The sequence below is a fragment of the Nyctereutes procyonoides genome, unplaced genomic scaffold (genome assembly GCF_905146905.1).
Source record: "Nyctereutes procyonoides isolate TBG_1078 unplaced genomic scaffold, NYPRO_anot_genome, whole genome shotgun sequence".
NCBI classification, from domain to species: Eukaryota; Metazoa; Chordata; class Mammalia; order Carnivora; family Canidae; genus Nyctereutes; species Nyctereutes procyonoides.
Window position 1 is genome coordinate 3,522,315 of NW_026575137.1, and position 16,318 is coordinate 3,538,632.

At 35.6% G+C, this 16,318-nt stretch overlaps 1 protein-coding gene across 5 annotated transcripts in view; it reads left to right on the top strand.

The window, feature by feature from the left end:
* Window positions 1–16,318, top strand: part of WWP1 (WW domain containing E3 ubiquitin protein ligase 1) — a 119,298-nt gene that overhangs the window by 4,257 nt on the left and 98,723 nt on the right. For 3 of the 5 annotated variants that reach the window (XM_055303372.1, XM_055303376.1, XM_055303377.1), the window contains exon 2: window positions 15,576–15,671. The exons of 1 other annotated variant lie outside the window; for it this stretch is intronic. The gene's annotated coding sequence lies outside the window, so the exon portion shown is untranslated. Of the gene's footprint in view, window positions 1–1,682; window positions 1,700–15,575; window positions 15,672–16,318 lie in introns of those variants that run through there. One more of the 5 variants, XM_055303373.1, reaches the window with a different exon arrangement.

Consider the following 16,318-nt stretch of genomic DNA (forward strand, 5'->3'; position numbering starts at 1 on the left):
TTAATTCAGCTGCTTTTACTGATGAAGTTTGTTCTCCCATTATAAAAGCCTCGTCTATGGAAATTTGCATTTTTGGAGTGTATAAATCAGGATGTGATTTCTGAAAGTATGTATCATGATTTTTACTGTCACATGATAGTGATAGCTTTTTATCATGATAAAAAGCTTTATCATTAAAAAAAGATTTGCCATTAAAAAGCTCTTAGTATATACTTCAAATTCACATTATTAAACAGCTCTTGGAGCTTATTATATAAAACCATATGCCAGATAACTCCTAAGTTATAAGGAAGACTAACATTTGTCTTGACATTCCTTAAACTTATTGTTTGTTCATAACACAGCCTGTACCTATTACATGCCAGGTATTGTGCTAGGTGCTGGAGTACAGTGCTAAGAGGACAAACAGGAAGCCTGTCCTCTTGGAACTCAGTTTAGTGGGGTCACTAACATTAAGAAGGGCCTAAGAGTTTTATCTTGTGAGATTGTATGAATGTTTGGGGTTATAATTCTTTACTTTTCTCCTTTACTCTGGGTTTTGAACAAATTATGCCAAAACGCAAGGAACCAGGTAAACATTGTTTTGGTCACTTACTGCTCTTTAACAACCCTAACACTAAATGACTTAAAACAATCATCTTATTTGCTTATAGTTTTGCTATCCTGGGCTGGGCTCATTTGAGCAGTTTAGGTTTTGCTGGTGGTCACTCTAAAGGGTACATTCAGCTGGCAGTTCAGCTGGGAGATGATCTTCTCTCTCCTTTTCTTTTCTTTTCTTTTCTTTTCTTTTCTTTTCTTTCTTTCTTTTTCATATTTCTTAAAGTTTCAGGGACCTGCTTCCTAAGTGGCCTTTCCACCAGTGTGGCTGGCCTTACATAGTGGCTTAAGATGCAAAACAGTACAAAAGAAGGACCCAGGCCTTCCTAAGGCATAGGCTTGGCATAGCATCATTTCTGCCACATTCTGTTGGTTAAAGCAATTCACAGATCCATCCCAGATTCAAGGGAAAAGGACTAGACAAGTATGTGAATCCCAAGATTAAGACAGATAGGTGTATTATACCAAAATAGGGCGCCTGGAAGACTGTTTATGTAACTGAGATTTAAGCTGCCTAGTACTTTTGGTACTTTGAGTCCAGGCCCGTCGGAGAGAAAGTGGAGTCTGAAATGCAAATAATAGCATATTTTGCTTATTATACAGATGGAAGTAGCTGGCACTGTCCTTGGGTAGAAAAGAAAATTTTGGATCTCTGGGATTTCACCATGAATGCTACCATAATGGGGCAGGATTGACTTGCTTTACTTGGGGGCAGAATCTAAAAAGTGCATGACCCAGAGCCCAGCCTGCCCTGAAGCAGTGATTTACCCAAGTCTCCCAACTCAGCACACTATACAGTGGCTGCTACAGGTGGGGAGAGACCCATCCCCTTAGCCCTTGTGATTAGATATGACACTCAGGGTAGCAGAGCTCCTTGGCCAGTCACTCTGGCCTTGACAAGCCTTGAGCAACCTAGTGCCTCACAAATACTATTTTCTCTTTGCAGTGTCTTGGAAAAAGGTTAGGATGAGCCCTCCTCCTTGGAGAGGAGTCGTTAAAGAGGAGAGAATAATACTCTTTCCTTGTGGAGACTGGGATGGAACTTCTCTTTCCTCCGGGACATGTAAAGCATAAAAGTAATGCTCATCCTTACCAGGAACAGGTATTCATTGATTGCTTAGCTGCGTTTCTCTCACTTTATCTTCATCACTTATCTTTATCAGTTTATCTTAGTTTTTTTTTTCCGAGTTATCTACTATGTAGTGTTATGGCTAACTGTGGAATGAAGAAGATGAATGTTACATTATTATTACATTATATCTTCTGAGGGGAATAATGAATCAATATATTTTATTTAAAGAATTTAGTAGATTTGAAGCATTTCATATATATGCTTCATATGAAGCATTTCTCTTCATACTGAGAAATGAACTCCTGCATTCTAGTGCAAATGTCTTTCAAATTTCTGAAAATAGTATGTTGGCTATTGTGGAGAGGAGCTCGGTAATTGAATGTACTGAGAAACAGGATTTATATAAATAGGAAAGGCTAGGGCACAAAGAAGGGGACAGATAGAATTACCTTAAGGTGTTTCTTTGTGACTCTGCCCTGCCCTGAGTTACATGGTAGTTACAAGGTAGTTTAAAATGTACTAGCATTAACAGAATTGTGGATGTGATAGCTTTTTTATTTAACTAAGGAAAACAAGTTCTTTTGATAGCTGTCTAGTATCTCCGTAATTATGATTGAATAGTATGTGTGGAAGCAAACTGTTGAGTACTGACTTGAAGTAGGATACTCCGGTCATGTATTAGCCTCTGCTTGCCAAGTTGCACTACTTTTTGTGCTCATTGTGAGGAGAATTAGTTAAATGAACGTGTTCTGTATAAATTAGGACATACTTTACCAAGAAGTAATAAACTAGATCACTGCACTTTTAAAGTTTAAGAATTAAAGGCATTCTGGCATGTGTTAAGAGCTGTAGCTTTAAAGTCAGGCAGAGTGGACTTAATAGCAGTGTTGCTTCAGTTTCTTCTGTAAAATGTAGAGAATATTCTTACTGGATTTTTGTAAGGATTAATTGAAATAATGTTTGTAAAGCAGGAAAGCTGGTCTCTGGGACGTAAACAGCTCTTAAATCATTTTTATTGCACTTCATTATTATTAGTGAGTTAAAATTCAGACAAGTAATCCACTTTTTCTGTGAGCCACTCATTTTAACTCAGAGATAGATAGTTGTAGCTTAGCTTTGGCATGATCAGAGTTGCATGTCTCATCTCCCCTCTTACCTTAAAAAATAGGTGCTAAAAGGTTAGGAATGAGTCTAAGAAGGATACTGACTCAGTATGGCTGGCAGTCTATCAGCTGGTAATGGTTTGGCTGTGCAATTTGGGAACAAGAAATTGCTAACACCATCATTAGATGAATTACAGTATAGAACAGTGTTTGTCAGTGTGCAGCCTCTGCATCACAGTCATCTGGGATAGTTGTTAAACAGCAAGATGCCTGAATACTTTTTGAGAGCTATGTTATAGTCCTTGATAGAGTGGAGCTCAGGAATCTTCGTTTTTAACAAATATCTTTGATGATTTTATACATATTAGAGACTTGCTGGTAGAAACTGAATCAGTAATTTGGGGTTCTAGTGAGTCTGTTTTTTAAGTAGTGTTCTGTAAACACACATAAATATATATAATGTAAACAAAGAGAGCTTAACATCTGAACCTTTCAGATGTTTAAAGAGGCTTAAGATAATTGCCAAGGACTTGATCCAGACAAACTATAGAAACCTGATATTGGGTGATTATGTAAGGAATAGGCAGAAGGAGTAACCCTGCAAGAGGTATCCATCAGGCTTCCTTGTTCAAAAAAATTTCCCCATTCTACAAAAGAAAAAATTCTTTTGAGTAAAGATATTTCTTCTTAAAAGAATGCCTGCTGAAACAGTTAAATTAGATATTGTGATTATCAGATCCTCTGATTGCTTTTCACTTTGCTAAATAATCTACTCAAAATAGAGATTCTCATTGAAGTGTATCTGCTTTAGAATTTGTTCCTTTGGGTAGAAAGTAGGTTGGATGGGAACCATAATCTGTCTTTTGTGGGGAAAACCTGTTGCTTAGTTTAAGGGCTTTGGCTTGGGAACAATATTTTGAGAAAAGACTTAAGTTTTAAATTGATCAATTAAGAAGAAGGGTTGATGCTTATTTTCTCTAACTTTTGCTTAGGACAGTGATGATGATAGCCTGGGTTTGTGTCACTTAAACCTTTCTCAGTCCAGTGAGCATATCTGATGAAACGAGAGATCTTTAAGTTTGGGCTGTTTCTGGAGAAAAACTTGACCTATGTTTATATCAACCATATTTGTATGGTATTTAGTACATTTTGTGGTTAAAAAAAAAAGTCAGATCCATGATTCTTTCTAAATTCAAGTGGAAGGGATTAGTTGGCATTTGTTTGAGGAACGTACTACTTTTGTGTTTGTTTTCACTGACTTTGTGGCTAGCGCTTTGGAGAGAAAAACAACAGTAAACTCATCTCTTTTTGTCCTATGAAGTGTGGTGATGTATGGTGTCAGTGTTTGGATGTGAATACCTAGGATGGAAAGTGTACATTTTACTCAGGAATTTCATTGTTCTAGGTTAAAAGTTTTGGTAATAGTAACTTATTTAAACTTTCTTTGTGATTTAAGTTTCCTTTAAAGTGTTGACTTTTGAATTGCTTAGGCCTTAAATTAAGACAGACCTAGATTTGAGTTCTCACACTTCTTTATGGGCTAAGTGATTTTGGTCAAATTAACCTTGGATTAAGCCCTGATTTTATCATACGTAAACTAGGTATTCATATGTAAAGTAGTAGTAATAATACGTAATTCATAGATTTATTGTGTGACTTAAACCTGTCACTTAGAATTAAGTAAATATTCACTGGAATGAGGGATCCCTGGGTGGCGCAGCGGTTTGGCGCCCGCCTTTGGCCCAGAGCACGATCCTGGAGACCCGGGATCGAATCCCACGTCGGGCTCCCGGTGCATGGAGCCTGCTTCTCCCTCTGCCTGTGTCTCTGCCTCTCTCTCTCTCTCTGTGTGACTATCATAAATAAATAAAAAAAATTAAAAAAAAAGAACTGTTTAAAAAAATATTCACTGGAATGGGTTCATAATACGTTGGTGATGTCAGATGTGTTTCAGAATTTATTTTGTTTTTTAATTTGGAAATGTAATCCAATCCACATACCATGTTAGGTAAAACTCCAATGAAATGTAGGGTAGCACCCTGTACTTTCTTTGGCAGATGTTAGAGTATGGATAAATAAGACAGTAAAAAGCAACACATTCAGTTAGATTTTGCTGTTAAATGAGTCCAGGTCAGTTTAGTTTTTGCCACCAAATGAGTTATGAAGTAACTTTATGTTTTTATAGCTTTCTGGGTTTTAAATTTATAGCCTTGTATATGTACTGTATTTTAAACTTGAGAAGAATTACATTATTCCAGGAGTAAAGTTTTAGCTGTTTAGTTGATTTTCTCATTTTGTATATTTTCTATGTGTTTTGGATTCTGATATTTTTCTCTGAGAGTGGGGATATCTGACGAATGTTTATTCTGGCAGCCTCCTTTAAAATTCTTAGGAAGAATATTTGTAAATAGTAAATTAACATTGTGTTTCAGTTACGTGAGTAGCTTTAAAACCCCGAAATTTTGTATTTATAACAAACATTTAGCAGTACTATATTCCTCTTAAGTGCTTAAGTCTTACTTTGATCTGGTCCTTACTTACTGCAGATATGGGGGGGTTTTGCTACATATCATTTTGCAGCATGACCATGTGACTGAAATGCTTTTCTTAACCTGCTCTCCTCTACAACTGTGGAAGGATGGTAAAAAAAAAAATAAAAAATACTGGAGTGTCTCTACCTGTTGATAGTGTGGCTAGAGAGGCAGTAGTGATGGGATAATGTTAGGAAATGAATACTCATCGCATACCTTCTTTAGTCCAGATTCTAGAAACAATTCCCATTTCCTAGAGTTGATGTTAACACTTCCTTTCCCCTCCTCAAAATTGTGTTTGTATCCTCATTTTACAGGTGAGAAAACTGAGACTCCGAGAGATTAAATATATACAAATAATAGAGTTGAAGTTTGGACCTAGGGTCTATCTGACTTTAAATGACGTTCTCTATATTACGTTACTCCAACATGTTCTTCTCACATTAGAAATTGGCACTTTGGAATTGAAGAATTTGTAAATTTGTAAATTTCCATGGCTACTTAAATACTAGTAAATTAGAATCTTTAATGTATTAGGAAACAATCAGGAAATGTTTTGGCGTGAACTTCACTTTGGGTCATGATACCCTAGTGAGCTGTGCAATGCAGAAGAGCGGTAGCCTCATCAGCAAGGCCTGGGTTTGGCCTTAAATTAAGAAGCTTTGTGTCCTTAAGTAAGTCTCTTAATCACCTCTCAGCTTCGGCTCTAAACTTTCATGAGATGTAGCAGATACTGTGTATTTTACTGGATTGAAGGGAAAAAAGTCTGGAAAGCAAATATACCATTAAAATACCATACTTTGAAACAAACAACCAATTATTTATGGAAATGTTCATGTCATTTTGAAATATGAGATTGTGCATAATATAATTATATTAAGTTTGATCCTTGTAAAAATAAAAATGTTATGTGCCCTGGATTATTTTCCCCAGAATTTATGAATCATGATCCCAATACTAAGGTATTAGGTAATCTTTCATTGTTAGTGTATTTATGTTTTACATATTATCTTTTTTAGATTACTTCTTCTTTCTTAATTTTTAGCAAAAGCATTTTTAATGACTAGCTTAAAAGCTCCACAAACCACCATACTATGAAGTTGCTTAATCTTTAAGTGGTAGAATAAGAGAATAGTACTATCAGACTGATACAGCAGAATGCTCGGTTTAAGGCATAGATTTTGCTTAGTATTTTGTTTTTTATATTCAGTTTATGTAGTGAAACATAGTAAAAAGAACGTTGGCTTTGAGCCAAGGAGATCTGGGTTCAAAATCCTGACTTTCACTAGTCTTAAGGCCCTAGGCAGTTTAAATTCCTAAAACTTAATTTCTTCTTTTGTCAGTAGGAATAATTGACTGCAGGGTAATTGAAAACATTAGTTTGTTTGTTTTTTGTTTTTTGTTTTTTTAGTGTGACTGACAATAAGAGACAATAGTCCAATAGATAGTCACTGTGTTCTTACTAGTTTTGGAGTTAGAGACATGATTTAGATTATAGAAACATAGACTGATTATCTTTCTGAGCCACTTATACACCCCACATAAGTGCAGATGATCCCAGGTAGTTACACTCTGTCATCTTAGACTTATGCTTAGGAAGTATTTACACAGTTCTTTTTATTACTTTAAGTTGATAGTGAAAGTTTGGAACTTAAGTTTCAAGATGTTCAGTGTTATTTGAATTTTATTTTGTTAATTGAGTAATGTGGCACAGGAGTGGGAAACCTGTTTCCTACTGATATCCATGAAGGCATGGGGAAAAATGATCAAATACAAAAATGTTTTGCTTGAAAAGTTTTAGTATTTTGCTATTGTAGACATATTACTGCATTTTATAAGAAACAGGAATTATTGCAAATTAGAAAAGAAATTATCTCATTCTCATTACTGATTTCATTTTGGTGTAGTTTTCCTTTTTGATGTAAATAAATCTTAGTGTCAGTTCTTTTAAAAACAGAAAAATAGGAATCATCTCCCTAAATTAAGAATAATTATGAAAAATAAAGTTAGCCAGTGCAGAAGTGAAAATGTGCTTCACTGTTTTATTATGACCTGAGGAGCAAGAGAATGGAGCAAGGAAAAAAGGAAAGATTAGTGTGATTAAAAATACAATAATATTGCCAAAGTCCTGTGTTTGTTTTATTTTTAAGGGTCACTGTTTAGCTTAATTAGAATAATTACTGCTAATTTTTGTGATTGTCTTTGTCCTCACTAATGTTTTCTAGTAAACAAGGTACAAACATTTTTATATACCTACTTCCAGCAGAGGAAAAGTGTTCATTTTATTTTGGGGGAAATTGGTATAATGTATTTAATTATATATTTTTAAAGGTGTGTTTTATGGAGCAATATCCCCATCTTGTGGCCTTCTAGAAAAGTGCCAACATTTTTCTACGACTGTTTTACTACTACAAGCTTTCTCTGATGTTGGCCAAGGGTTCAGTCAAGTTTGAAATAGGCAGTTCTTACTGTAAATGGGGATGGGAGTAGAAAACAAAATGATTTGTATACTTGGATTGCAACTTTGTAAAAAATAAAAATAAAAAAGAAGCAGCAGCTTATTGGAGGAAAATAATACTATAAAAATGAAAACAGTTGTGGGTTGGGTTGGTGCAAAGATTCTGGATGATTGTTACTCTTTTATGTTTTCATGAAATATGCAGTGTTTTTAGACAAGCAGTTGTAAGCTAGAAAATCTCAATATGTTCTGTGCTCTAACATTTTAATAGGATTACCAAGGCCCAGAGAAATTTAGATGCCCTGTCTCGCTATGCCATTTTTAGTGAGGCTGTTGCCTTGAGCGGTGTTTTCTAAGTTGGTGACTCAGAGGAATATTTTCTACATGAATTTTTACACTTAATTTTTCATTTTGATAATTTTAAAGGGAAAAAAATCAATTTGAGAAGTACAGTAGTTCATTTAAAAGAGGACCTAAAAATTACATAAGACTATACTTGGCTTTAAGCCTGGGGTTACTTGTTTTTGAGATTCGGTTGTTATTAATTAACCTTCATTAGCAAGCAAGTATTAAACACTCCTCTGTGCCAGGCTTTGTGATAGGCAGGGTAGATATAATAGTGAAGATTTGTCCAGCACTCTCGGAGTTTACAGTCCAAAATGCAGATCCAGTGAGAAAAATAAAACTATTTTGAAGAACACAAAAGGTAGAAAACAAGGATTCTGATAAAAATAAAATACAAATATAAAATAAAAATAGCTGTAGTTTTTTGAGTATTTACTGTGTGCCAGGCACTATGCAAAATGATGTTGGTACTTTTTCTCAGTGTCAGAAATTTATTTTGGAATTTCTTTGATTTTGGCAGGAACAGTGCATATTCACCCAGATAAGTATTTGTGGAAGCTCAGAAACATCTCTGTAAAACAATAGATTTCCTTGTACAGTACAGTGGTTCAGCTCTTTTGAGTCTGGTAGGCTATTGTGGCTTGGTCTTGTTATCTTACCACTATTTATAACATTTCTGTGAAAAGATTTGTACTGTATTCTAAGCAGCCATATTTCCCCCAGACTTTAGAGTCCAATTGATACATAATTTGAGGATTAGCATATGACTTCTGAATTATTTTGAATATTTAGTTAGGGCTAGAAGTTTTTAAGTTTAAACTTGAAACTTCAGCTTTCTCTTGTTTATGTACTTTGGGATGTTTAAGTATTTAATAAGTCAAGTAAGCACTTCAGGTAACATTTATGCTTTTACTTTTATATTGAATATTTTTGTATTGTGCTGTTACTGTGGGTTGTGACAATGAAATCACATTGGTAGGGTGGACATGGACTTGGTGGCTAGAATTAGGATGAAGATAGGATATAGGTGGCTTATAAGATCTTCCAGGATTTTCTTTTTAACATTTTAAAATTTTAGTTCTGTACTATATGTTTTTTTTTTTAACCTAACCACCCTAACTAATTCTACAGGGTTAATGTTTTATTAATTGTGAATCTTCTTTTTTATCATAAATTTATTGAGTGTTAAGTAAGTAGGCTAGGGGCTGGAATTATAAAGATGAGTTATAATAAAAGAAATTTACTGTGTAATAAGGGAGAGAAATAAACATGGTTTTAGTGCTGTGAAACATGTAGCAGTTAACTAGTCCAAAATTGGAGAAATGACACTTGAACTGAATCATGAGGAATGATTAGAAATTAGGTAGATGAGGGTCGAGAGTACCCAAATATTTCTGTAAGAATCCCTGTGGGCCCCCAGCATGGTTCCCCAGATGATTCTGACAGGCAGCCAGGTTGGGGAAACTGGTAGTGGATTAGAAATAGTGTCATTAGTGAGCCTTGAGTAAAGAGCTTTTCTGGAGAATACCAATTATCTTATTTTCTCTAGCTGAATTTTAATGAATGAAGGTGGCAGAAAGTGTGTGTATATATGATATATTTGAATAACCAGGACTAGTTTGACTGTAGCTAGAGTATGCCCTTTTCTCTTCTGGAACCTGTGCTCTAAGCGGCTCTAACAATTAGTGTCATTGCTTCTAAACATAAACTATTAAAAATGAAGTGGAAAAAAATTCACATGTCTGTGGAGATTGGTGCTGCTACTCTCCTGGACCCAAAAGTCTTCACTCGCTCTCAAATTCCTTACCTAACCATATGGCTGTTAAAACAGGGAATGTTGTCTATTTTTATTGACCATTGTATTCCCAGTGCCTCAAAGATTGCTTCCTTCGGAGAGGAAATTGGTAGGTAAAACCTCTTTAACTTTCTTCTCACTTTCAGAGATATCTGTATTCTCATCCATTCTTTTCTTTGTTTAGCCTGTGTGAACTATTTATGTCTGTACCTCTGTTAAATGTCAACTAGCTCTGCCCTCTCAGAAATCTTGTCATAGTAATCATTTCTTCTATGACTTCAGCTCCTTCCTGTCTGAAAATATGTTCAAGTCTCTTCCATCTTCCATCACAAACAAACTCATGAATACCTCCCTTGAAGTCTGTATCTGTCTTTTCCTTTACAGTCACACATCTAAATAATGATTTCCTAAGCCATTGACTTCTGGTCTTACCATTGTATTAAAATTGCCCCTGCTAAGGGCCTCCTAACATCTATATTGTCCAGTGGACAGTTTTCTCTTTTTACCTGTCTTACTGTTACCATCTCTCAAAAGCCTTTCCTGGGATGCTTGGGTGGCTCAGTTGGTTAAAGGGTCTGCCTTCAGCTCAGGATCCAGCCATCATACCTCACTTGGACTCTCTGTCTTTCCCTTTCTTTCAAATAAATAAAATCTTTTTAAAAAGAAACTATTCCTGACATTTCTTCACCTCTTCCCACCAAATCTAATTTAGGTGCTCCTCTTTTGTACTTCTTTAGTACTCTGCACAACCCTGTCAATGAGCTTAAAGCTACTGATTTCCTTGTCTGTTTCCACTGCTATATTATAAACTTGCTGAGGATGAAGAGGATATCTCAGGTGATTTTTGTGTTCCTTCTGTTTAACACATTACCTGAAAACATGTCTAGTGTATGTGTGTGTGTGTATATGCTGAAAGAATTCAGAAAAATTGTTAAAAGAAATGCTTAATATGTAGTTTATTGTGTGCTAGGTACTTTTGTTAGCACTTCGTCAGTATTAACTCATTAACTCATAAAGTAGGTGCCTTTTCATTTTATAGATTTACAAACTCAGGCACTGTGAGGTAAAGGAGCTTGCCAAAAGTTGAACATACTAGTCAAATGAGCCAGGATCTAGGCAGTCTGGCTGCAGAATTTACACTCTTAACCACTCTTACACTGCTTCTTCGTAAATGTGAGAGTAGAAATTCAAATCCAAATTCAAACTAGACTTTGGCAAATGATATTTTCTTATTTTCAGTAGTTTACTTCCCCCTCCTCATTAGAAATAATTGGACCACCAAACAGACTGAAAGGCTTCTATAAATGACAGTTTAGTTGTTGACAGAGCTTGACTTCTGTTTCTTGTAACTTCAAACGTTACTGGATGTTTAGAGTCTTACATTAAGTTTGCAGTAAGTGTAATTTTTTTAAATTGTTAACCTCTGACTTGTCTAAGAGCAAAACCTGGCACTCTGTCAGTTCAGAATATAAATATCTTGTCTCTTTGATCCTCTGAACTGGACTTTACTTCAGTATGTCATCATTATTGCTAGTTGAGCCTCTAGACCCTGCCAAGTCCTGTTATTAATTATTTATTACTTTTTTTGGAGGAAACTTGCATTCTGTTTAGACCAGAAGACCCTATACGTTTTGCTGGTTGGAAGTTTATATGAAACACATTTTGTTTGAAAGGATAGGTGGTTAGTTTTGCTTTGGATAGGTAACTATTTTGTAACTTTCTCATCAATGGACGGCAAGCACCTTAATAAGAAAAACAAGTTAAGTTACTGTGATCATGATTGTGCTGTGACTGGAATCTTGCTAAGTGTGACGCAAGACTGATTTGAAGGCAAGGAAGTAGATGAAATTTGAAGTAACCAGACTCTAGAAGTAACTTGATTAGAACTAACTAGAATAAGAAAGAGAATGGAGTTAAATAGCTTGACTAGCTATTGGACATAGCTTTCTGTAAATAGAATGAATTTTATGTGAAGAGCAATGAGAAAGTAAATTCTGGAAATTAATGGGCAGCAGTTCATTAGGGTGTGTGCCATGGTAATTTGAGGAAGTATAGGTTAAATTCAGCAAGGCTTTTGGCTACCTCAGTAAGGATATACACTGACAGTGTGAATGAATGTTTATTGATTTGAGGAAGAGAAGGAAGTTTATATGAACTATATAACCAGTGTTTAGATTGGTCATAGAATAATTTTGAGAGCAAGGAGTTCACATGTAAGATTTTTTAATTTATTTTTGATTCCTAGCTTGAGGTGGCAGCAGGTAACATTAATGAGAGGAAAATTTTCAAATCAGTTTATGGCAAAGCAGGTTTTCTGTATAATTGTTTGAGAGGAATAACAGTTAAAAATGAAAGCTACAGTTGAATATTAACTCACTGGACACAGGAAAGTGAGATTAAAAAATAGAAAGAATTTATGAAAGGGGAGATGTGAGACATATTTGGAAGAAAAAAGTCAAAAGAGGCCTAGATTTGTGTTGCTGGAAAAGCAGAGGTAAAAATTGGAGGATGTGTAAAAACAGACCCATAAGGTTTGGAGAAAATTAATGTATTTTCCTCCTCTGGTTGAAAATCTGAAATTGGATGGAGATAAATAATAAGAGTTGGAAGTAGTGATTTAGGAAATTTGGCATTTTGAAGATAAATACATTTTTTCTCATTTAAAAAAAAAAACCCTTTCTGTGCTCCTCCTGTGACATGTCATAATAATAGTTCACTAAGACAAACTTTAAAATTGACTGAAAGTGGGGATCCCTGGGTGGCTCAGTGGTTTAGCGCCTGCCTTCGGCCCAGGGCATGATCCTGGAGACCCAGGATCAAGTCCCATGTCGGGCCCCCTGCATGGAGCCTGCTTCTCCCTCTGCCTGTATCTGTGCCTCTCTCTCTCTCTCTCTCTCCCTCTCTCTCTCTCTCTCTCTCTCTGTCTCTCATGAATAAATAAATAAAATATTTAAAAAAATTTGATTCAAAGCATAGAAGAGTAGAGGAAAGGTGAGTTCATTAGAGCCTGTGATTAAATAGGTATTTTTAGATTAATATAAATGCCCAAACTATAGTCAGAAGTGACAAAGTACCTGTAGATGCCCATCTTCATTTGCCCTTTGTCTGGTAGATACTGCAAGTGCTTTATAAGTCACAGAATGGCAGAGATTAAAAGTGGTTGTGTGTGTGTGTGTGTGTGTGTGTGTGTGTGTAATCATGGTGGCACTTGTTTTGCATTTAAGAGAATCAGTGATACTTACACAGACAGGTCAGTGTGGGCAAGTGAACTTTTTTAAGAAATTTGCTAGCTTCTATCCCAAACAGAAAGGTATGTGAAATTTTGAAACTGGGAAGTACTATGAAAACAGTAGTGATGATATTGCTACTAGGTGCTGATAGGACAAAGAGAAGCTGGAGGGACTGGAGACACTGAATTAAGTGGACAGATTATAAAGGGAGCATGCGCTGGTGGAGCAGGGAGTCAGCCTTGCTGGTCAGTGGAATGAGATTGGCCAGCAGGATACAAGGCCGGGGAGTTGTTGACATTGATGCGGAGACTGGACTGAGGATAGTGGTGTGGACCTGAGTATTAACAAGTTATTCAAGAAGTTGGAAATGCCTTTGGATCCTTGGGAGACCACAGTGCTGATTATTTGGAGTTGGGTAAAAGCAAGCAGTTCTGAGGGCTAAAAGACACTAGGTATTGAGAAAGCCTCTTGCTCCTTCCTCTTCCTTTGTCCCAACACATAGTCCAAGTGGTGTGATATTGAAGTCCACTGATGAGTTGTACTCCCTGTAAAGTTGATTTTTCCTTTCTGAATATTTAGGTTATACAGAAATATAAAATTTAACCAGATTATGCTTTATTATAACAGGATTCCACAAGAAAAATCTCTTTGAGGTACTTCAGAAAAGTGTCTACACAATTAGAGCCCTCATACTGTTTACTAAGTTTACCCTGGTGTGCCCTGAAGCAAGAGGTTTCCCATCGAGCAGAATTAAAACCTGTATGGTCCTGGCAAATCAGTATGAGTCACCCTCTTGTTTACTGTTACTTCAATTTATAAATGAATTGAAATTATCAACAATATCTTTTGTAAAGATATTGTAAAAGTAATATTCCTGTATTATTAAAATTAAATCCCCTATTCTGTAGTCTGTGCTTTTATGAAACACTTATTTTCTGTTTTAGAGTTGTTAAATCTTGGCTACTTTAGGGGCAGGAAAGCTGCTTTTTTCATCCATAAATTGGCCACTTTCATTGAGTTTTAAATTTTGGACAATTGATGTAATAACTTTGCTTAAATGCAGGCTTTCCAACCTTCAGGTTCTACATTCATTAGATGAAATATCTCTAGCACCTATGTACCATCCTATCTTGTTACTGAAGTGTTTAATACCGCCTTTAAAACTAGACTAAGTATTGAAGTTGAGACTTTGTCTTCTACCATTTTTGGGTCCTTGCCATGCCCACTTTACAGACAAGGCAGCCAGTTAAGTGTGTTTATTAATTGATCCAGGCAGATAGGTATGTGACAGTAGCTTTCTGGGGTTTTCAAGCCTTGATTCTTTACACATAGCATGCAAAATGGATCAGACTTATTCTTTTTTCTTAAATTTTGCTTCTGAAAGTAAAAGTCTTCTTTAGTTAAGCAAGCCATCTTGAAGTAAGCAGGCAATTAAGATACATCTTCTAAGTGAGGGTTCAGTAGGCCTATAACCTTGCAGGACTGGAAGCATAGTTTATTTTCTACATTCAGGAGTGTTCTTTGCAGTTGAATAATAATAAACTCTTATACAATTCTGTGGCATTTTTGAAGGGTTGAGCTGGACATAATCAGCTTACATATAACTGGCCATATTCTCTGGGCATAATTTTTGACATATTCATTTGAATGAATAATTTGCTCAAAAGTTTGTTAAAACTTAGACTTTGTTTTTTCCTTTTGCCATAGTTCGTCACACAGCTGTTAAGTGGAAGAATAGGTGATTAAATCAAAGTAGTATGGCTGCAGAGTTGGCTCTTAAACTTTGTACTGTATTGTCTCCCACAGTTTGTTCTTCCTCTGCTGTTCACTGTCCTGGTTATAGCACCTTCATCCACTCAGATAGTGAAGTAGGAAATTTTAGTTCAGAATCCTCCTCCTTTCTAACCCTCAGCTTGTCCCCAAACCATCTGGTCAAAGATCTTTTCTATATCCTGAGTTTTTTTTTTCCCTCACACTACCTGCTCTGGTTTAGATAAATTCAGAATTTTAAATCTAACCCCACTGTTGCCAGTTATTCTTCTCAAATGTGATTCTCAGTATTGAAACCCATTGGTGTCTGTCAGTTACCTTTATGATAAACTTTAAACTACTACTCTCGGTATATTTCGAATACCATATAAACAATTCCATAGGATCCTCTACAATTTAGATTACTCTGTCACCCTCATCACTTGACACTATCCTTACCTTCCATTTTCCAGCCATTCCAATAGTTCTCTGAATGTTCTATGTTTTCTGTAGTTTTCTCAAAGAATTATAGTTGAAGACACTGTTCATTCAAAGGTTGATTATCCTCTGTGAACCCTTTCCTGATTCCTGTAGTTTGGATTATCCACTTTTTCTTGTGTGCCTCAGATGTACTGCTTTACATTTTACATCTGTTTTAGTAACTGTAACGCTGAAAGCTGTTTATTTGTTTACAGGTTTGTCTCCTCACTAGACTATGAGCTCCTTGAAAGAAGGAATCGTGTCTTACTCATCTTTATATCCCCAGTGTCTAGCACAGTTCCTGGTACATAGTAAGTGATGAGCAACTTCTTTTTCAACTAAGACTATATTTAACACTCAAACTCCATATATTTGTAGTTAATTATACCTCTCTAGACTACATTGTCATAAAAAATATGACTGTAAACTTTGAACACTTTTGAGGCATAATCTCCTCATCTGTCAGATGAGAATACCTCCCTACTCATACATCGTTATTATAATGCCAGATTAAAGAATATATATATAGTAGTACATTGTATTTTAAGTGTCCTGCAACTTTATGTTATTAAATGAAGTGTGGGAACTAATTGTATGTTGGATTTGATTATTTTATTGCCTTTGTTTCTTTCCTTTGAAAACAAAATGGTACCATTTTTGAACCATCCCTGCCATATTTTGCTGTTTAAATTTGCAGATACTAATCATTATTAGTATCTACTTAAAATAATCATATGCCTGTTTATCTTCTTTATTCTCACCTTTCTAACTGACTAATAAAGCTCCTCAATTTCCTTTTAATATACCTCCAAATGACTTAGTATCTTTACCTTTCCTTTTAAAAAAAAAAAGATTTTATTTATTCATGAGAGAGAGAGAGAGAGAGAGAGAGAGAGAGGGAGGCAGAGATACAGGCAGAGGGAGAAGCAGGCTCCATGCAGGGAGCCCGATGTGGGAC